The sequence below is a fragment of the Elaeis guineensis genome, chromosome 12 (assembly GCF_000442705.2).
Source record: "Elaeis guineensis isolate ETL-2024a chromosome 12, EG11, whole genome shotgun sequence".
Classification (NCBI taxonomy): Eukaryota; Viridiplantae; Streptophyta; class Magnoliopsida; order Arecales; family Arecaceae; genus Elaeis; species Elaeis guineensis.
The window spans coordinates 95,027,254-95,050,140 of NC_026004.2; positions in this window are offsets into that span (position 1 = coordinate 95,027,254).

Genomic DNA, 22,887 nt, shown 5'->3' on the forward strand with positions numbered 1-22,887 from the left:
TAAAAAAAGGGATAAGGTGCAAAGATTGATTGCCCATTCAAATTCAAACTTTATTTTGAATTTGAATGGCCAACCAATCATCCTTATCCATCTATTTGGCACATTAAAGTGGGGCGTGGAGAGGGCTTGGCATGAGAAAAAAATTTATAAGAAATTTCTTCACATGAATCCAAATGGATGCAATGGAAGTGAGGTGGCGCATGGAGATTGGGTCAAGGTGGTTTAATTATTTAAACCAACCTAATTGAACCAAATAAGTTAGGTCCAAGTAGACTAATTTAAACCCAACTTAATTAGACTTAATTAGGCTCAATAAAATCCTAATCAAATTAGGAATTTACTAAGTTCAATCCTTGATCAAATCAGGGACCAAACTATCTCGACGATTAGGTCAACTCTTAACCTAATCGGGTCAAACCCAACTGAATCCAATTCAATTGGACTTGATCCAAAAATAATTACTCAATCAAATTGAGTTAATTAATGATCAAATCACTAATTAAACCTCTCATAAATATTGAATATAAATCTGATGGACAATCAGGCATCAGAATTCATCGATATGTTAACCTGATCGAAAAATCCCAACCAGTGGGACTCTTGACCCCGGTACCCATAATGTGTGGAACTCATGATCAGAGAATCCTAATTCTCGATCACTGAGTCTCAAATATGTAAGATTCTACATCAGCCATCAGATCAGATAAGAACCTCTAATGTGTGTGACCCCGCAGGTTCGAACCTAAGCCGGTAGTACAGGAACCAATTCCTGTACTAATCGAAGTGACCATCTAGCAATGGTACCCGATGACCGGATAGGTCGAATGGTCACAATCGCAACACTCAGAACCTACGTGAATATGGTTACTGTATAATTCATCCTTTTGACCTCTGTGTTTAGGACGACTCAGGGTTAAATTGTCAACCCTGATCAGATCATCCAAATCGTGCTCAACTCAAACAGTCCTGTGACTCCTCACAAGGACTACCCTGGTCAAGATTTTTCTAAATTGAAACACGACTGTACACAGCTCCTAAACTGGAGTGGTCAATCCCATCTTGACACACGCACCGACAAGTCAAGTACTTGACTACACCCAGCAGCCTTCCGTCACTGAATTAAAAATTCTGGTAGTCCAGTGCCTAAGTGCAGTGAGTTGCTTGCAAGTCACCATGGCGGTCTCAGGTCGGAGGGATATTTATACCCATATTCCATCAGAGCAAATCTTAACAGCAGAAATAGCTCTGGAGTCGGTCACATTCAGTGCAGATGTACTCTTACATCTCCCTGTATGCCATACCAGTGTCTCCACACTCATTGGTTAAGAAGACAACCAACCTATATGGCACACAACGACCTATGTTTGATAAACGTTGTCGTCCTTGGTAACAACGTATCATTTGGTCGTGAACAGATTTAAGGACTAAACGACAAATCCTCCTTTGTCGAGTCTAAATAGTCCTAAGGACTTCACCATAACATAGAAGTTCATTAGAAGATGAAATATTTTGTGATGAAAAAAATCAAAATAATTTTTATTAATTCATAATTTATGTATAAATATAAAAATGAGTACAACCGTCAATAGACTGACGATTGGCTTTGGGACACTTCCCAACAGAATTAATTTATTGCAACTTTTGTATAAGGTTAACCATCAATCGAATTGACGATTAAGCCCTTGAACGATTCTCAATCGTTGATCAGCCACATGATCAGTCAGAAACTTCTTTTGAGTGTGACCTCATAGGTTCGAATGTAAGCTGGTAGCACAGGAATAACTTTCTGAACCAATCGATGTAACCTTCTAGCAATGATAACCTGATGTCCGAATAGATCAAATGATGACGAAGCAACATTCAAGAATCTATTAGCGTATGGTTACCATATAATTCATCCTTTTGATCCTAATACTCGAGAATGATCAAAGATTTAATTATCAATCCTAGATAAGTCATCCATATTATATTTTAATCTTTTTCAAATCCATCACATGGATTATCCAGGCTCAGATTTTGCTAAATTGAAATACACTAATGCATATCTCCTACTAATTTGGAAAGGTCAATCCCATCTTGACTCACGCATCGACTTGATAAGTACTTGACTGTACCTAAAAACTTTTCATCACTGAATTAAAAACTCAGTTAGTCTGGTATCAAAGTACAGTGAGTTGCTTGCAAGTCACCGTGGTGATCTCAGATCGGAGGGATACTTATACTCATACCCTTCGTGAGCTATTTTTGACAGCAGAGTGCTCCACAGTTGGTCACATTCTGTAATGATGTACTTTTATATCTCACCTGCATGCTATACCAGTATCTCCACATCATTTGGTTACGAGGATAATCAATGCATATGGCACACAACGATCCACACTTAATATCACTATCGTCCTAGTAATAGCATATCATTTGGTTGCGAATCAATTTAAGGACTATGCAATAAATCCTTCTTTATCGATCAAAGTAGTTCTAAAGACTTCATCATAATATAGGAGTTCATTAGAAGATGTAACCTTGTGATAAAAAATGTCATATAACTTTTATTATTTATCAATTCATATACATTTATAATTAGCACAATCGTCAAATGATTGACTTTAGGACACAATTCTCAACAACTCTCACTTGGACTAAAGCCAATCAGTATAGTATCACATATCCATCTTTGATTTATCATCTCAGAACTCTTGGATACCGAGGCTTTAGTAAATGGGTTGGTCAAGTTCTCCTTTCTGTCGATCTTCTAAAGATTGACGTCATCTTAACAGATTTTTCAAATAAGATGGTAGCGATGCAAAATATCTAGTAAGCTAATGGGACTTCGACTCCTTGGCATGAGCTATGACTTTGGTGCTGTACAATACAGCAGGACCATTATCGAAGGGTGCCACTCCTAGCTTGCTAGTGAACCTATACAATCATATAGCTTCCTTGCAAGCATCGAATGCTGCAATACATTCTGTCTTGCAATTTGAATTTGGCTATATTTTTTTGCTTAGAACCTTTCCAGCAGATTGCTCCATTATTTAAGGTAAGGATGTATTCCGACACATTCTTGCTATTATTATGTCCAACTGAAAACTAGAGTCATACTCCACAAGTTTTAAGTCAGATTCTCTATAATCGAATCACCGATCCTTAGTATTTCTCAAATACTTAAGGATGATCTACTAGTGATTCTAATTCAAATCTTGCAAGTATCCACTCACTATCCTAGTGAGTATACTATATCCGGTCTCATACATGGTGTAATGATAGAACAAATTCTATTCATAAACATCCTATGTATGTTAGACTGAAAAAATATAAGTAGCCTCTTAGATCTATTTCTATAGATCTTCATCCTTAAGATGAGAGATGCTTTTCCTAAGTCCTTTATAAAAAACTATGATAATAGCGAAACCTTTATTCTCTGTAATGTAAGGAATGTCATTCTCGATTAAGAGAATTTCATTCACATAAGATAAGAAATACACTCATAGAACTATTAATCTATTTGTATTTACAGGGTTCTTCTTCGTTCTCAATGAAACCATGCATTTTGATTACTTATCAAAATATACATTCCAACTCCGAAATATTTAGCATTGTCACGAGAAACAATATCTCGTTATGGTCTATACCATAATGTTGATAATATTCTTAGACAACTAGATAAGCTTTATAGGTCTTCACCTTCTCGTCTGCGCTACTTTAATCCTATTGGATATCCACTTATACTCTATAGGTTTTACCCCTTCAAGTGGATCAACGAGTGTCCATACACTGTTGATCTTCATGGACTCCATTTTTGACCTATGGCTCTAAGCTATTAATCAGAGTTGAACCTCTGCATAGCATCCATGTAGGTGATCAAATCTTTGTTGTTCTCATCGAGTTCAACAGGATCACATTTCGAAATCTAGATACCGAAGTATCTATCTGATGGATGCGGTACTCTATCGAATCTCTTTAATGATGCCTCTACAACGGATTTTGGATTTGATCTGATCAAATTTGATTCTATGGGTTCACTAGCTTGTGTTGGTTCTTCTACCTGTTGAACTTCATAAGTTCGACATTAAAGGTATCAGCACCTTCACCAAGATACTCTTTTTTTGAAAGGAATGCTGAATAACTTTTATTCTTTAGCATGATAGAAGTTATATCTCCTAGATTCTTTGGGATTATCCTACAAAATAATATATATATGATCAAGATCAAAGCTAATATGTCTATAAATACTTAACATCAAACAAACACTCCCAAACTCCAAGATAAGAAAGTATCGACTTATGCCTAGTTCATATCTCATATGGAGTCTTTGTAACTGATTAATTTGGAATCCAGTTTAGAACATAACAAGTAGTCTTAAGAGCATAATCCTAAAAAGAGACTGGCAGACTTATAAACCCCATCATGGATTGAACTATGTCTAATAAAATCGATTTCAATAAGAGAGAATCCTATTCTCTTCTACATATATCAAAAAACTCATCGAAAGGGCATTCTTCTCTTTGATTTGATCGAAGAGTTTCAATGCTCTTTTCAGTTTGTTTCTCTATCTTATTATAGAATTATTTAAATATTTTAAATAATCTAAATTTATGACAAACATATTCGTAGATCTAATACATCAGTATGTATCAGATTCAGAACATCATTGGCTCGTTCACCTTTTCCAGCAAAAGGTGACTTGGTCATCTTACTAAGGAGATAGAATTGAAAGGTTGACAATGATTCATAATCATTAACCTCAAGAATTATCGTCTGTTGATCCTATTCTTATTTATATGATCGAGCCTAAATTATCAAAGGTAGGCTTCCATGACATTATCTACTTTAGGGAGTTTGTTTGATTGTAGACAATACACTAACAAACTGTGACTATTCATAAATATCATTTCTCAGTTGTCCATATGATTTTGACATCATCTATAATGATATCATAAAATCATTAGATAATAGTGACAATCACTAAAATAATATTCTTAGAATTGAAAATAAGCTCGATGATTCCTAAAATCAGGATTGAAACATAATTTTCATCTCCAATGTTCAGGAATCTCTTACTGTTTTCAAACTTTCTATTATCCTGAAGTCATTACAATAATTTGCATAGACTTCTGATATCCAATACCCAGATAGTAGTGTCATAGATAAAAAAATCACAAGATGTTATCATATAAGTACCTTATTCAGCAATCCTTTACTGATTTCACTTTCTTTACTTATTCGAATCAATAGACTCTGTCAGACTAGGTTAATCTTAGATTTTTTTGTCAGTTCGAGATCATTAGCCCAAGCATGACTCTTTTGCACCTTTTTCTTTTTCTTTCTTAAAGATTTATTATCCCACTGAAGATACATGTTCAGAGGTGTGAAAGAACTCCTTCAATATTTGAAAAATTTTCTCCCACTGAGCATCATCAAATTTACAACTAAATTCATATTCTTTGCTCGTCTCAATAACACCACACAATGATATAATCATTTGGCCACTTCTGATAAGTATCTTTAATCGCATCACATGGGTTGAATGTGAAAACTTCATGTGCTGGATCCATAATCATATTTAGGATCCATTCGTGCTCTAGAATTATTTGCAACTTCTGATACCATCTATCGAAGTTGGGTCTTATAAGTCAGTCACTGTCAAACAGTGAATGGAGCAACGTACATCTAGCCATAACTGAAAGAAAAATATGAGACTTCTATATTTATGAATTGATTAAGTCTAAAGATTTGGACTTTAGTCTAAAGGTTCTCCCACTATTTTAGTCGAATTGGTAGCCTTTACCTCCAATTCAAGAAATTACCTTAATTCTTTAGCGGGTACTAGAATCCACACAGACTGCATACAAGTCCGAAGATGGCTCAATCAACCCATATGCATCTATGGGTAGGTTCTCAATCAATTATTTTTTTAAATAATTTTTAATAATTAATTTTATCTCAGATTTTATTTCAGTAGACGATGGGCCTCCATTAAAAGTTTCGATTAGGTTAAACCATTAACATGAACCTACTCAGTATTTCTAACTAATAAATGATCAGACCTAAGGATGGCTCGATTAACCCAACCATTATCAGATAGTACAACAGAGTCATCATATGATAAATAATAATTCCATCATTCAGAAAGAATATCAGACGGATGGCACCTGCAAGTTAATCAGAAATAATAGATCTATTATCATTCACCTTAATGAGAGGCTATGATCTAGTTATCCTCATAACTAGCTCATTTTATGGACCTAATAATTTAAAAAATTTAATCAATTTAGAGAAGAGATGAGAAGAGATCAACCAGTAAACCACAATCCTCCCACTGACTTCACCAAGTCATTGAATTGGATTAAGGTCATGCTGGTTGAACTGGCACCTAGATCAGTCACACTGATCAACCTTAATGACATGGGTCAACTCGAATCATTTAGCAGTTTAATTAAGACATAATTCATCAATTGGTTAGATAAATGAGATCGATGGGAGGATCTGCTAAGCTTGACTTAGACACCATCAAAATGGCCAGGTAAGCCGCTTTCAATTAAAAATTATCTATCAAAATACCAAACTTACCTTAGACATCAATTGGTTAATTGGTTTTGATTTGACCAACCTAAGGATTCGGATTCAACCACTGAGCCATAATCAAGGTCCATTTTATCTAATCAAAGATATGAACTTGACCATTTACAACTATTGTATTGATTTTAGAGAAACTCTGATTTAATCTAATTCAACATTTGATTAGATTTAATCAATTTCTCTAATTAGTCTATTAACTCTTTGATTCTAATCTTAGGTCTAACCCAATTAAGAAGATCTAATTTGAGCTAACCCTTACCCCATATTTTATGTAATGTCATTAGATCTCAAATTACAATTCTAGATCTAATCAACTCAACACTTAATTCTCAATTAAGTTTTGCATCAATATGGTTAAGGTTATGGTTTGAAACAATTTTATCCTTTTATTTCGTAAATAATTTACAATAAATTTTATATAAAAATTTTTTATTCTAAAATTGGATTGACTCAATCACTATTGAGCCAGCTACATAAGGAGACTAGATCGACTCAATTCAAAATTAGGTCGGCTCAGTAATTGTACGAGCATAATTCAAAGAGTTTCAGATCTGAAAATTCTTGCATAATACTAAAATAAAATCAATCATAATATTTTTAGATCATATCTAAAATTTTTTATGATTCAAAATTTTATTTTTTTATGATTAAAATAATTTTAATCATATAGATTAGATGTCTTACATTTCATACAACTTTGTATCATATACAACAAACCTAGAGTTTCAAGATCTACGATTTTGCAGAAAAATAAGTTTTTTCTTTTACGTTCTTCTTCATGAGATCTAATCACATGGCATCCCTACACATCATAAGAGCACCTTATCGAATAGAAAGGGAGAGCTTTTAAACTTTTCTTACTTTTATGATCAGACGGTCTGGTGATCAACCCAATCCAAGTACTTCCTAATCGGATCATCTAATCTAATCACATATCATATATACATAAATTTAGATCTAATCTAAATTACATTAGATTTGATTATAATATTAGATCATATCTAAATCAGATCATAAACATCACATACATGATATAAAATCAGATTTTATCAATGATCGGCACAAACTAGGACAATATTTTCACTGTAAGGGGTAAACCCTACAGCAGGACAATCTTATGTCAATTTATGTGATCAATCATTAATTAAATTTAGATCAAAATATCATATATCAAATCTAAATAAAATTAAATTTTAGATTTAATATGCACATAAATTATGTTATATAGAACCTAGGCTCTGATACCACAATTGGAATGCATAGGCGATTTCATGCATGTATTTCGAAACCTTTTCAAAAAAATTATAGTGGAAGATAATTAGATTAATCAAATTAACCTAACAAGCATATGCTCTAATTATCAAATCAACCTACTCTAGGATCTATGACATATTATATTGCATATAAAATCTAAAAAATACTAAAGATAAAATCAGCATACATGCATGTGAGCAATAGATCATATCTACTTCTAATCTGAGTTCAGAACTCCATACCTGATCACAGGTTGACGATCTCCACTACTGAGAGATATGGTGAAGAGGATCTTTGCTGGTTGCTCATAGCCACACACGTGTCTGGCTTCTACGAAATGTCCACTTGAAGTCCCAATCTGATCGATCTTCTCAGGAGTGCTAGCTCGCGCGAAGACCTTCTTCTTGGCTGATCTAGATCCTTTCTTCAAATCTTTAAAATCTTTTTAGAGATTGAAGATAGACTTCTAGAGGATATGAAGAGGTAAAAAAAATATAAAGAAGAAAATAATTTTCTTCTAATTTATTCTATCTTCCCAAACTCTTAGAACCAAAAATCTGAAATTCAGATTTTTGCGCACACCCCAAGAGAGAGGACCCTCCTCTCTATTTTTTACACCATGAACCATGCCCAAACTTCTACCATGTGAAGAGCTCTCTTCTGATATCTTACACACATAAAAGAAATCACAATAGCCCTTTTTATAGGCATGTAAAGAGATGGGGTGAAGAGTCCTAGTGATCCTAGACTCTTACAGGATTCTGCCTTCCTTCACAATTCCACATCTCAAAACATGCTGAAAAAAATATGGGATGCCCATTACCATATTTTTTTATAATAAATAAGTTCTCTACCTAATCTCTCATAAAAAATCTCCTCAAAATATCATATATATAAGGAGAAAAAAAATTTATTGGTGTAAAGAGGTTGATCTGGATGAGAACAGATTCTCTTGACAAAGAATATTTTAAAATCTAATTTTAGAATCTTTCTTTTATCAAAATCAAATCAAATTTGGATGTAAAATAGATAAGAGAAAGTACTCTTTGATATAAAAAAATTTCATACAAAATAATTTTTGTGTAGAGATATATGGCGTGCAATTTGGGTTGGCACAAGGAGAAGAGTCCTATTCCAATAAGGACTCTTAATTTCTTTATCTGAATCCAAACCAAATCACATCTGGTTTAGCTTAAATAAAATATATGAAATCTAATTTAATTTTATTTATAAATTTTTAACTAAATTTTAATCAAATTAAAAATTGATTAAACCAAAGTCCTGATCAGATCAGAGATAATTCTTCCTTAGCGATTAGATCATCTCATAACCTAATCGGGTCAAACCTAATTGAATCCAATTCAATTAAATTTTATTTAATTCTCTTTACTTAATTAAATTGAGCTAATCAGTAATTTAATTATCAATTAATTCTCTATTAATTCACTAACATTTGATGAATTAATTTATTATAATTTTTGTATAAGGTTAACCATCAATCGAATTGATGATTAAGTTCTTGAACGATTCTCAATCATTAATCAGCCACATGATCAGTCAGAAACTTCTTTTAAGTGTGATCCCATAAGTTCGAACCTAAGTCGGTAGCATAGAAATAATTTTCTGAACCAATCAATGTAACCATCTAGCAATGATGATCCGACATCCAGATAGGTTGAATGATGACGAAGCAACATTCAAAAATTTATTGGTGTATGGTTACCGTATAATTCATCTCTTTGACCCTAATACTCAAAGATGATCAAAGATTTAACTGTCAATCCTAAAAAAATCATTCATATTATATTTTAATCTTTTTTAAATCTATCACGTGGATTACTCGGACCCAGATTTTGCTAAATTGAAATATACTGATGCATATCTCTTACTAATTTGGAAGGGTCAATTCTATCTTGACTCACGTACCGACTTGACTAGTACTTGACTGTACCTAAAAACTTTTCATCACTGAATTTTTGATATATTCAAACGATTCTATAATGAAGTAGAAAAATAAACTGAAAAGAATATTAAAACTCTTCGATCCGATCGAGGAGGTGAATACCTTTCCAGTGAGTTTTTGACATACTTAGAAGAGAATGGAATTCTCTTGCAATGGACCTCTCCTAGAACACCATAGCATAATGAAAGGAGGAATTAAACCCTGTTAGATATGGTTCGATCCATGATGGGCTTTGCAAGTTTGTCGATCTTCTTTTAGAGATATGTACTCGAGTCGGCTTGTTATATTTTAAATAAAATTTTGAGTAAGTCCATAAGTAAAATACCACATGAGATGTGGACAGGATATAAGCCAGCACTCTCTTACCTTAGGATTTGGGGATGTCCGACTTATGTCAAACATTTGAAAACTGATAAGCTTGGACCTAGGTCTGACAAGTATCTATTTATAGGGTATCCAAAAGAGACCAAGGGGTATTACTTCTACCATGCTGATGAACAGAAGATGTTCGTCAGCAATAGGACAGTCTTTTTAGAAAAAGAGTTCCTTGGAGAAAGAACTAATGCCTCAAAGATTGAACTTGATGAAGTTCGATCGGTAGAAGAACCAACACAATCTTGAAACCCATAGAGTTAGACTTGATTAGATCAAATTTGAAACCTATTGTAGAAATATCTTTAAGAAGATCTGGTAGAGTACCACGTCAATCGGATAGATACTACAGTTTCTTGATTCGAGATGGTGATCCAGTTGAATTCAATGAGAATAATGAGGATCCAATCACCTATATAGATGTGATATAGAGGACTGACTCTGATAAGTGGCTGAAAGCCATAAAATTTGAAATGAAGTTTATGAAAGTCAATAATATATGGACATTGGTTGACCCACCTGAAAGGGTAAAATTCATAGGGTGTAAGTGGATCTTCAAAAGGAAGAAAGACGCAGATGGGAAGATGGAGACCTATAAAGCCCGTCTGATTGTCAAGGATTACCGTCAGCATTATGGTATTGACTATGACGAGATGTTTTCTCTTGTGGCACTGCTCAAGTCCATTCGGATCATGCTTGCGGTAGCAGCATATCTGGACTATGAAATCTGACAAATGGATGCAAAAATAACTTTCCTAAATGGAGAGCTAGAAGAAGAGATGTATATGATATAATCTAAAGATTTTATATCCACAGATGAGTCTAAGATGTGCAAACTTTAGATGTCCATTTATGAATTTAAGCAGGCATCTCGGAATTGAAATATGCATTTTGATAAAGTGATCAGAACGTATGGCTTCGTTAAGAATGGAGAGAAATCCTACATCTACAAGTGGGTTAATAACTCTGTGATAGTATTTCTTATTTTGTATGTGGATGATATTCTTTTAATCGAAAATGACATCCCTGTATTATATGAAATAAAAGTTTAGTTGTCATCACAGTTTGAGAAGTATCCTTCATCCTTGAGATGAAAATCTATAGAGATAGATCTAAAAGGTTGCTTGGATTATCTCAGTTGACGCACATTGATACTATGCTGAAAATATTTAGCATGGAGAATTTCAAGAAAGACTATCTTCCGCTACGCCAAAAAATTTTTCTCTCAAAAAGTGATTGTCCGACAACTCTTTAAGACAGAGAGCGTATGAGTAGAATTTCATATGCTTCGATAGTGAGATCTATTATGTACGCTATGACATATATGTGATCGGATGTGGTATACTCACTAGGGATAGTGAGCAGATACCAGTCCGATCCAAGTAAGAACCACTGGAAGGTCGTAAAAAGTATCCTTAAGTTTTTAAGAAATATTAAGGATCAGTATTTACAGACTCTAATTTTTAATTGAATCATGATGATAGCAAGAGCATATCGGGATATATTTAAATCCTAAATAGTGGAGCAATCTGTTGGAAGAGTTTCAAACAGCACACAGTGACCGACTCTATTTGTGAGGCAGAATGATGTTACGAAGGAAGCTGTGTGGTTATGAAAATTCATCAATAATTTTGGAGTGACACCCTTCTTTGATGGCCTTATCTTGTTGTACTGTGACAGCACTAGCGCCATTGCTCAAGCGAAGAAATCAAAGTCACATTAGCGGACCAAGCATATTGTGCCGCTATCACTTGATCCGGGAGATCGTGGATCGAAGTGACGTCGAGCTTCAGAAGATCGACGGAAAGGAGAACCTGATGACTCATTTACTAAAGCCCTCAGTGTCAAAGAGTTCGAAGACTATAAATCAAAAATGGGTATACGATATTGTACGGATTGACTTTAGTCCAAGTGGAAGTTGTTGAAAATTATGTTCCAAAGCCAATCGTCAACCTGTTGATGGTTGTACTTATTATTGTAATTATATATAAATTATTTAATTAATAAATATTATTTAATTTTTTCATCACTGTGTATATCTCATTTTGAACTCCTGTTATGTGATGAAGTTCTTAGGACTATTTGATTCGATATAGGAGGATATATTGTTTAGTCCTTAAATCTTAAGTTTATGACCAAATGATATACTATTATTAGGACAATAGCTATATCAACTATAGATCATTGTATGCCAGTCATGTTGGTTGTCCTCTTAATCAAAGAGTGTAGCGATACTGACATGGCATGCAAGTGAGACGTAGGAGTATATCTTACTGAACGTGACCAACTGTTGAGTACTCTGCTATTAAGCGTAGCTTATGAAGGATATGGGTATAAGCATCCCTTCGATATGAGATCACCACAATGACTTACAAGCAATTTACTATACTTTGATATCGGACTATCTAAATTTTTAATTCAGTGATGAAAGATTTTTGGGCACAGTCAAATACTTGAGAAGTCAGTATGTGAGTTAAGATAGAATTGATCCCTCTAAATAAGTAGGAGTTAATGTATCAGTGTATTTCAATTCAGTAAAATCTCGATCGGAGTAATCCATATAATAAATTTTAAAAATTAAAATACAATGTGGATGATAATATCAGGGTTGACTGTTAAATTCTAGGTCACCTTGAGCATTTGGGTCAAAGAGATGAATTATATGGTAACCATATGCTAATAGATTCTTGAATGATGCTTTGCAATCTTTCGACCTATCCGGACGTCCGATATCATTGCTATGGTCACTTTGATTGGTATAGAAAGATTATTTCTATACTACTGACTTAAATTTAAACTTATAAGGTCACACTTAAAAGAAGTTTCTGATTGATCATATAGCTGATCGATGATTAAGAATGATTTTAGGATAAAACAGTCAATTCGATTGATGATTAATCCTATGTAAAAGTTATAATAAATTAATTTGCTAATTATTGATGAATTATAAGAGGATTGATTAGTAATTAGATTACTAATTAGTTTAATTTGATTGAGTATTGAGGTTTGGATCAAATCTAATTGAATTGGATTCAATTTGATTTGATCCGATTAGGTTATGAGATGACCTAATTGCTAAGGATGTTCGATTCTTGATTTGATTAGGACTTGAGCTCGATTAATTTTTGATTTGATTAAGATTTAATCGAGGCTATATGCTACTTAATTAGATTAAGTTTAGTAGTCCAATTGGGTCTAGCCTAATTTGGTTGGGTTAAGAATCTAATTGGATGAAAAATCAATTCGAATTCAAATTTTTTTGCGCCATCTTATTCTTCACGCGAGAAATTTTTTGCATGATTTTTTTTAACACTCAGAAGTAGTTCCATGCCCACATCTAATCATTTTTTGAATTAGAAATTGGTTGGTTTAAATTTGACTGCAAATGGGTTTGAATTTGAATGAAAATCTAGAGTCAAAATTAAGTTGGACTCTTCTCTTCACGCCATTAACTTTCTCCACGCAAAAAAGTATTTTTGCATGAGATTTTTTGCACCATTTTGATGTTGGTCGATCACTTTCTGAGTTTTCAAGAGGAGGATAAAGTTTGATTCAAAATTTGATTTAAATTTGATTTAAATTGATGATAAGGATCAATCAATGTTTAAATTGAATCGAAACTATCTCTTTCTTATCCTTATCTTCCATGGGATGCCACCTTTAAGAAGGGATTAGTTTTGTATGAGAAAAGAAGTAATTTTTGATATAAAAAATCTGAGAGTTGGGGCATAAAAAATTAAGAGTGAGTTGGGCTTCCGTGCGTGTGAAACAGAGGAAGTGATCTTCCTCTCGAGCGTGAGGTGTAGGGTGGGTTCTAGGGTTTCAACTCTAGATTTTATGAGAAGAAAAATATAAAAGTGAGTCTTGTTCAATCTTTCACACCATCATCTCCTTGTAAAGCTTCATTTTCTAATCTAAAAGAGTCTGAGAGATCCGAAAAAAGAAGCTTGGATCAGCCATTCAGAGTTTTCGATGTGAGCTAGCACTCTCACAAAGGAAGATCTGATCAGGACTTTGAGTGGATGATCTGTAGAGATCGAACGACCAGTGTGACTGCTCGACATTAGCAAGAACTTTATACCACACCTACCAACAGTGAAGATCATTGACTCATAAAGAGGTGATGAGTTCTGAACTCAATTGATATGATCTAAAGGTTAGATTAGATTCAGGGCATCGATGTGATCGATGCAATTTTTTATTTTATATTAAATTTTATATGTAAATTTTTTATATCATAGATCTTTAATGGTAGTTTAGATCTGATCCAAGGTATGTTTAGAAGATTAAAGTGTTTAATCTTTTATTTTTCTGTTATAAAATTTTAAAAATACATGCTTTGAACTATCCATTTTTTTTTCAATATCGATTTAGACTTTATGACTGATGTCGATAATAGAAAATCTACATCGAGGTGTATATTCTTCTGTAATGATGGTGTGGTTAGCTGGAAGAGTTTCAAGCAGCCGATCGTTATAGATTCGATCATGAAAGCTGAGTACATCGCCACCTCTAAAGCTGTGAAGGAAGTCTTTTGGTTCAAGAAGTTCATTGCAGAGCTAGGTGTGATGCTATCAAATGTCATTACACTGTATTGTAATAACAACAATGCCATAGCCCTTACTAGGGAGCCCAGATCTCATCAAAAGTTCAAGCATATAGAATAGCAGTTTCACATCATACGCGAATACTTTGAGAAGAAATTTATCAAGGTGCAGAGAGTCGACTCCATACACAACATGGCAAACTCACTGATCAAGCCTCTTAACCAGTAGAAGATTGAAGCTCATTTTGAGAAGATAGATCTTAGGTATATGGCCAATTGGCTTTAGGTCGAGTGAAAGTTTGTTAGATATGTGTCCTAGAAGCCAATTGTTGGCAGACACATTTTATAATTTTAATATTTAATTTTATACTTGTAATATTTTTAATATTTTTATTATTAATAAAAAATTTTTTATTTCAATCATATTTATGTGTCCATGATTTGTTCTAAAAATTAATAAAGATAATTTTTGTATATTCTCAAGGTGTTAAAAATTTGAGACATATATTAATTAGTGGTTAGTTTCTAAATATTTCTGATCAAAAGATCATCACGGAGGATAGTGATCAATCCATTCGAGATCGATGCACAGTTCACCTCTCTTATAGGCAGATGAGTCTCGAGTCTGCAGTGTAGGGACACTAGGATGAGGTTGTGGATGGTTATTAGAGAATAACTTCTATTGAGCATGACCAATACAAAAAATTACTTGGATGTCTACTCACTTGATAGTGGTTGACTCAATGCTGCAGTGGTGTGAATGATCGTTTGACCTATAGTGTCATCGATTTTTCACAGCGAGGCTACTGAGTTTGGTTGCATATTTTCTTGATCTCTAACCATTCGAGCTTTTACTGTGTATGTTGGCTACAGTAGGTTCAGATTTGCTATTTAAAGTAGGATGCACCTAGATAAAATCTATCGACCTTGATAGAAAAGGAAAAGTCCTTTACGATTCGTGAGATTGAGTTTAGAAAGTCTTTAGTCAAAATAAGTGTAAATACTGAAAAAGAGTTTTCACGGAATTCACAAATGAACTCGAATCGAGCCAATCTAGCATATAACTGATGATGGGGTCTGACGAGTTCTCCATGATCTCTGTCAAGTCGGAACTCATGATAGAAGAACTGAATCATATGATAACTGCACTTAAAAATTCATACTTTCATTCTATTGGATTGCCACTACATATTGCTAGATGTCACTGAGGATTGTGGGACTCATCGGACATCATCTTGATGATCGATAATCTTCGAAGGATAGAGCTAGAATTGTTCTAATCCATCGAAAGGAGTTTCGATGATATTGTGATGGAGATCATAATATATCTTACTACCAGATAGAATAGAACCTATGGAGTCACACATTAAAGAATTTAATCTTGAATTTATCAATTGGACTTATGAAATTCTAATTGGATTAGGATTTATTGAAATCCTATTGGGTTTAAGAGAATCATGCTAGCATATGGTTAAATCTAATTCTTCTCTAGACTTCGATTTCTTATTAGATAAGGATTGAATCAAATCTATTACCTTGAACCTAATCTAAATCTATTTTGATTTGGATTTAGTGGGGCACCTATTTATGGACCCAGAAGGATTAGATTAAGTCAATGAGTTGGCTAACTAATCTCTTACTTTCTCCCTTCTTATTTTCTTTTGTAGCGTGGAATTGATGGAAAGAAAAGAGGAGGTGCATGCCTCCCTTTTGGCAGGTCCAAGGGATGCTAACCCCTTGGAGTGGCGTGAGGAAGAGAGAGGGGCCCGCCCCATCTACTTACCGAAAGAGATGATGATCATTCCAATTAAATCTGATTTTTTTGAAAAATAATCAGATTAAAAAGATAGAAATCCTTATGAGATAAGGACCAGGCTTTTTAGGTTGATTGATTCTTGATTTGGAATCAAGAAAGAATCTATATAAAGAGATGGTCTATTAGGATTTCATAATGATTGAAATTTATTGATTAAAATCAGATCTCTCTCTCCTCTCCACATCTCACCCTCTCTCCCTCCTCTCTTTTTCATGTCCAAGGGTTGGGCATCCATCATCTCACACACCTAAGTTAAGAGGTGTCTCTTCTACAGTAAGGAATGAAGAGAAAAAGGCTACAGTTTAAGGATTGAGGTTATAGTCAAGATCAACTATTGATCAAAGTTCAAAGAGGCTAAGATCCTACTTGGAGAAGAAGGATCTATTATGAGAAGAAGGATTCAAAATTGATCCCGGTGGATACCTGTAGAGGCCGGACACGTATGCAGCTCAAGGACATTCGAATCTAAGATCATCAGTAGCAGTGTATTTCAATCCGTGCAAAGGTATTGAGATTTGATCTCTTCTTTATTTTAATTTTTAGATTATATGTATGTCTTTATTTCTGGGCTCGGTAGGATTAGATGAGATCTAATGCATATGGGGTTAAAGGATTTAACCCGATTTATTTTCACTGCTCTTCAAAAAGATTTTTGAAATCTATGCATGCATCCTATCTGATTTTCTAATGAGCATTCATTTGACCAAATGAAGTCCTTCATGTGTCTTAAGGTCTTGAAAAATAAGAGATATCATTTTGCTGATTTAGAAATGAATCTACTTAGAGATGCTACTTTTTCTGTCAATTTTTGAATATCACATTTCATTATCGGGGGCTGCATATCAATAATGACTTTGATCTATTTTGGGTTGGCTTCTATTTCTTGCTTTATCATTATAAAATCAAAAAATTTCTCATAGGTGATGCCAAAAGCACATTTGATCGGATTCAGCTTCATATTGTGCCTTCTTAGTGTGTTTAATGCTTCTTCTAAGTTGATGATATGTTGAAGATCGTCGTCACTCTTCACAAGCATATCGTTGACATAGACTTTCATATTACGATCAATTTGATCTTTGAAGACCTTATTCATTTGTTGTTGATAAGTTGCTCCAGCATTTTTAAGTTCAAGTGGCATGACTTTGTAGCAGTATAGACCCTTTTCAGTGATGAAGGCCATCCTTTTCTCATCCTCGAGAGTCATCTAAATTTGATTATAGCTGGAGAACGCATCCATGAAGCTCAGGAGTCGATGTCCAGATGTGGCATCGACTAATTGATCGATTCTTGACAAGATAAAACTATCCTTTAGACAAGCTTTATTGAGATCATTACAGTCGATGCAAATTCACTACTTGCCATTGGCTTTCTTAACCATTACTACATTGGCTAACTAGTCAGTATAATGGGCTTTTCGAATAAAGTTGGCAGCCAATAGTTTCTTGACCTCCTCATCAATCATTGTTTGTCGTTCAGGGGCAAAATTCTTCTTTTTCTGATGAATAGGTCTACATGTAGGGTTAACATTTAACCTATGCATAATTACGTCGGGAGGTATACCTAGCATATCCGACACCGACCATGCAAAAATATCTACATTTTGACGAAGAAAGGCTATCAATTTGCCTCGAAGATCTGGATTTAGTGAAGATCCAGCTTGAACAGTCTTAATCAGATCTTTTTCTTTGAGTGTTATTGAGATCAATTGCTTAATAGATTCTCCTCTGCTTTCTTCTTCTTGTTGATCTAATCCATCGATGGTAAGACTTTCCAATGGCTTTTTTTCTTGGATTATTATCATGTAACATTGTCAAGCTAAATGTTGATCTCTTCGCATTTCACCGACATCATTGTTATTGTTTGTTGAAAATCGGATGAGAAGATGGTATGTAGAGACAATGGCCCTTAATTTATTTAGGCCAGACCATCTAAGTATAACATTGTAGGATGATGGAACTCAAACTACGAGAAAATTAATCATCACTATATTTTGTAAGGGTATTGTCCAGTAGTAACTGGCAGAATTATTTCTCCTTCTACTTTAACAAAATCTTCAGAAAATCTGACTAAAGAGGTATTAACACGTCTTAGTCGATCTGTAGTTAGTTGCATTTGAAAGAAAGCATCATAAAATAAAATATTTGCTGAACTATTATTATCTACAAGTATCCTTTTTACATCATAATTAGACATGATAATTGAAATGACTATAGCGTCATCATGGAGAGTTTGGACCCTCCGAAGATCTTTATCAAAAAAAGAAATTAAGTGTCCACCCCATTGTCGTTTGGAAGGGCCTTTCGAGGATTTTGTCCCCCCAGTCGGTGTTCCTCCAGAGATCATATTAATGACTCCACCTATCGACTGATTGTTGTTAACTTCCTCAGGTTGAGATTGAGGTTGTTGATCGATGGGAGGCTGGGCCGGACGATCGCACAGATATTTCTTGAGATAACCCCATTGAATTAGGATTTCTATTTTATCTTTAAGTTAGATACACTGTTCGATATTGTGACCATAATCATGGTAGAACCAGCAGTACTTCTTGTCGTGACTCATTGGAGGCACCCTCATTAGCTGTAGATGATGAAGGTATTCTTCTCCCTCCATCTCCATTAAAATCTGTGCATAAGGAGCAGAGAGAAGAGTATAGGAGTCATACTCTAACTAAAATTATTCGATTTTGGACTCCATCTGTAGGGTGAGGGTTCCTTGTCAGTTGAAAACTGACTTGGTCCTACTTGAGCTCTGTTCTTTTTTTGCTTCTTCTTCTGACCCTTTTCTTTTGATTGGCATCGATTAGTAGTACCTTCATTCGCATGAATGTACTTATATGTGCGTTCAAGAAGTTCTGCATATGTCTAAGGGAGTGTCTTGTCCAGAGAATAGGAGAACTTGAAACTTTTATGCCTCCTCTTCATGGTCGAGATGACCATGTCCTCATTGAGGTCGCAGACCTCAAGTGTGGTAGCATTGAAATGTGCCAAATCTCATAGAGTCTTTCCCTCAAGCTGTTTGATGAAAAAGAGACTGTTGAACATTCGTGACATCCTCCTACTGATGCTGAAATGGGCCATGACTGACTTTTCCAATTGTTCGAATGAATGAATGCTTTTTGATTGGAGTTTGAAATACCAGGCTCGAGCAGTTTTTCAATGGTAGCCGAGAAGCCTAGATAGAAGAGGACGTTAGATGCCCTCTAATTCATCATGAGAGCTTTGTAGCTCTCCAAGTGATCAATAGGATCGGTGAAGTTGTTGTAAAGCTCTATTTGTGATAATTTGAATCGAGTTGGGATCGGCTCATCTAAAATACGTTGAGAGAAAGGTGAAGAAGTATGTACCAAGGTTATTGGTGGAACCTCAGTTGTCCACTTGAAGCTGAGCAAGTTGGTGGTCAATTTTCTTAAGCTTGCGCTCGTAGTCATTGAGCCGTCGTTGTTGAAAAATTTTTAATGGTGGAATACTCCCCCGAGGAGATTGAACATGAGTGGGGCCGCTTCCCTTCTTTGAGTTGTGACAGAGAGGAGGAGGAGACCACCAATGATGGTGGGTGGCACAATGAGAATGCCGAGATCGCTATGACTCGACATGGTGGGAATGTCGAGTCCGTTGCTTCTCCGATGAGGGGGATCGTTGTGAGGGGTAGCGGCTGTGCCTTGAGGGCACTTTGCACGATGCATGCTCCTCCATCGGAGGTTGCTGTTGCTGCTACTGCTGTTCTACAGTTTGCTGGAGGCTGTGGCCACTTCGTTAAAATCTTAACTTGCTGCACCAAGACAGCAAATTATTGTGCATCCACCGTAATGATCGGACATGAAGAACTGGGCTCCACAAGTGGTGGTGGAAGATCTTCTCGATGGAAAGATTGCCTGACGAAGTCGGTAGAAACATTCTGAGCTCTCATTTTTGACATGATTGTGAACTGATAGATCCTTATCTGGCACACCAATCTGTTGTCGCAAAGCTCCGATGAGATGCTCAGCTTGGAACTAAGAGAGTTGCACCTTGGTTATGTGGTGCAGGAACCTACAAAACAAGTTCGCTGGCTGGTGGTTGTCCGATGGGGGACTCTTCGATGATTAAATCAGTCGGAGTTTTGGACATAATAAAAGCTAAAATGAGAGCCTTTCTTTATCAGAATTAGCTTACCTGTGTTCCCCTACTTACTTTCCTTTATATAGAGATAGACCTGCAATTGCAACTCCTATTCTGTGAATTCGAAGAATATGGGAGTAACCGATTCAGTTATGTGCAATTTGGATCGTGAAAGTTATTGAATCAATTGCAGATGGTCGAGCATGTTCATGTCGTGGGCAAATAATCATTTTTTCCTCCTTAGTCTTTGAGGGATAGGTTATAGTCGCCCTTACTCAGCAAAAATTCAAATGGGTTGTCGTACAATGTTATTCGATTGGAGGTCAAATAATATTGCCAAATCGATTGTGTAGCAAAGTAGATAATTGGGTGACTATGACTTAGTTGGTAGTGGCCTGTATATCTTTAATATTTGGAGACAACCGATAGTCATTTCGCTTGAGTTAGTTGAGAAGAAGTAGAGTAGGCATTTAGTCATTTCATGTCTTAGTTGGTCTTAAGAAAATTTGAGTATTTACCCTAACACTGTTCTTTTTGCATAGACATGAATCTTGATTATGCATGTTAACTGGATATCCTGCTCCTTCGGTGAGGGAGTCCTCATCGCTGTAGCTCCGACTTGAATCCCCTGGAGTTAGGAGGAAGCAAACGACCCCCTCAGACTTAATCTTCAGATGAAGCCTTCGACCAATAATCGATGACTACATCATACTACTCCTGACTTCTTAGTCGGAGTCAAGTCGATGACTTTAGAAAATTAACCTCCAACATTGAGTCATTACAAGGAGAACATGGGCCAGCCCCATGTTTCTTAAATGTCAGATGATTTTGACAAAACTCCCGATGGTTATGACGAAATATTATGCACCACTTAACATCATTAATCATCCATTACCCATGACTCATTATGGGCCTGTTAGAAATTATGTCCTAAAGTCAATTGTCTTATTGTAAATAATTATATTCTTGTATATGAATTATTAATGAATGAATAAAAATTATTTTGGTAGTTCATCATATTTTAACATCTTCTTTAAAGAACTCTGAATTTTATGATGAAATCTTTAGAACTATAAAATCATTGATAAAAGAAGATTTATCGAGTAATTTTTAAATTATTTTTGTGACCAAATGATACATTACAAACTAGGACAATAATGTTTATCGAATATAGATCGTTATGTGTCATACAAGTTAGTTGTCCTCGTAATTATAGAGTATAAAGATATTGGTATGGCATACAGCTGAGATATAGAAGTATGTCATTACTGAACAGTGGCTTAGCTACGGAGCATTATGCGGTCAAGAGTAGCTCATGAAGGATATGGGTATAAGTATCTCTTAGACCTGAGATCACTACGGTGACTTACAAGCAACTCACTATGCTTTAGTGCCAGACCATCTATATTCTTAATGCAGTGATGGAGGGCTACTGGGCACCATTAAGTACTTGCGAAGTTTGTGTGTGAGTCAAGAAGAAATTGAAGTTTGGAGTTTACAATTTGAAGTTCATGATTTGGGATTTGGAGCTTGGGGTTTAGGATTTGGGGTTTGAAATTTGGGGTTTGGGGTTTAGGGTTTAGGATTTAGTATCTAAGGTTTAGTATTCAAGGTTTAGGGTTTAAGATTTTGGGTTTAGTGCATAGGGTTCAGGGTTTAGAATTTAGGATTTAAGATTTTGGGGTTAGATTTTAGGGTTTAGGGTTTAGGATTTTGAGTTTTAGGGTTTAGGATTCAGGATTTAGAATTTAGAGTTTAGAATTTTAGATTTAGGATTTTAGGATTTAGGGTTTAGGGTTTTGGATTTAGGGTTTAGGATTTCGGGTTTAGGATTTTGGATTTAGGATTTAGTGTTTTGGGCTTTAGGGTTTAAAATTTTAGGGATTTGGATTTTAGGGTTTAGGGTTTCGGTTTTGGGGATTGGGGTTTGGGATTTTAGGGTTCAGGGTTTCAGGGTTTTGGGTTTAAGGTTTAGGGCTTTATGGATTTAGAGTTTTGGGTTTAGGGTTTAGGGTTATAGGGTTTAGGGTATTAGGATTTAGGGTTTGGTGCTTAGGATTTAGGGTTTAGGAATTAGGGCTTAGCGCTTAGGGCTTAGGGTATTGGGTTTAGGGCTTAGGGTTTAGGGTTTTGGGTATAGGGTTTAGGGCTTAGGGCTTAGGGATTAGGGTTTGGGGTTTAGAGTTTAGGATTTAGGGTTTTAGGATTTTAGAGTTTAGGATTTAGGATTTAGGGTTTAGGGTTTAGGGGTGAGGGGTTTAAG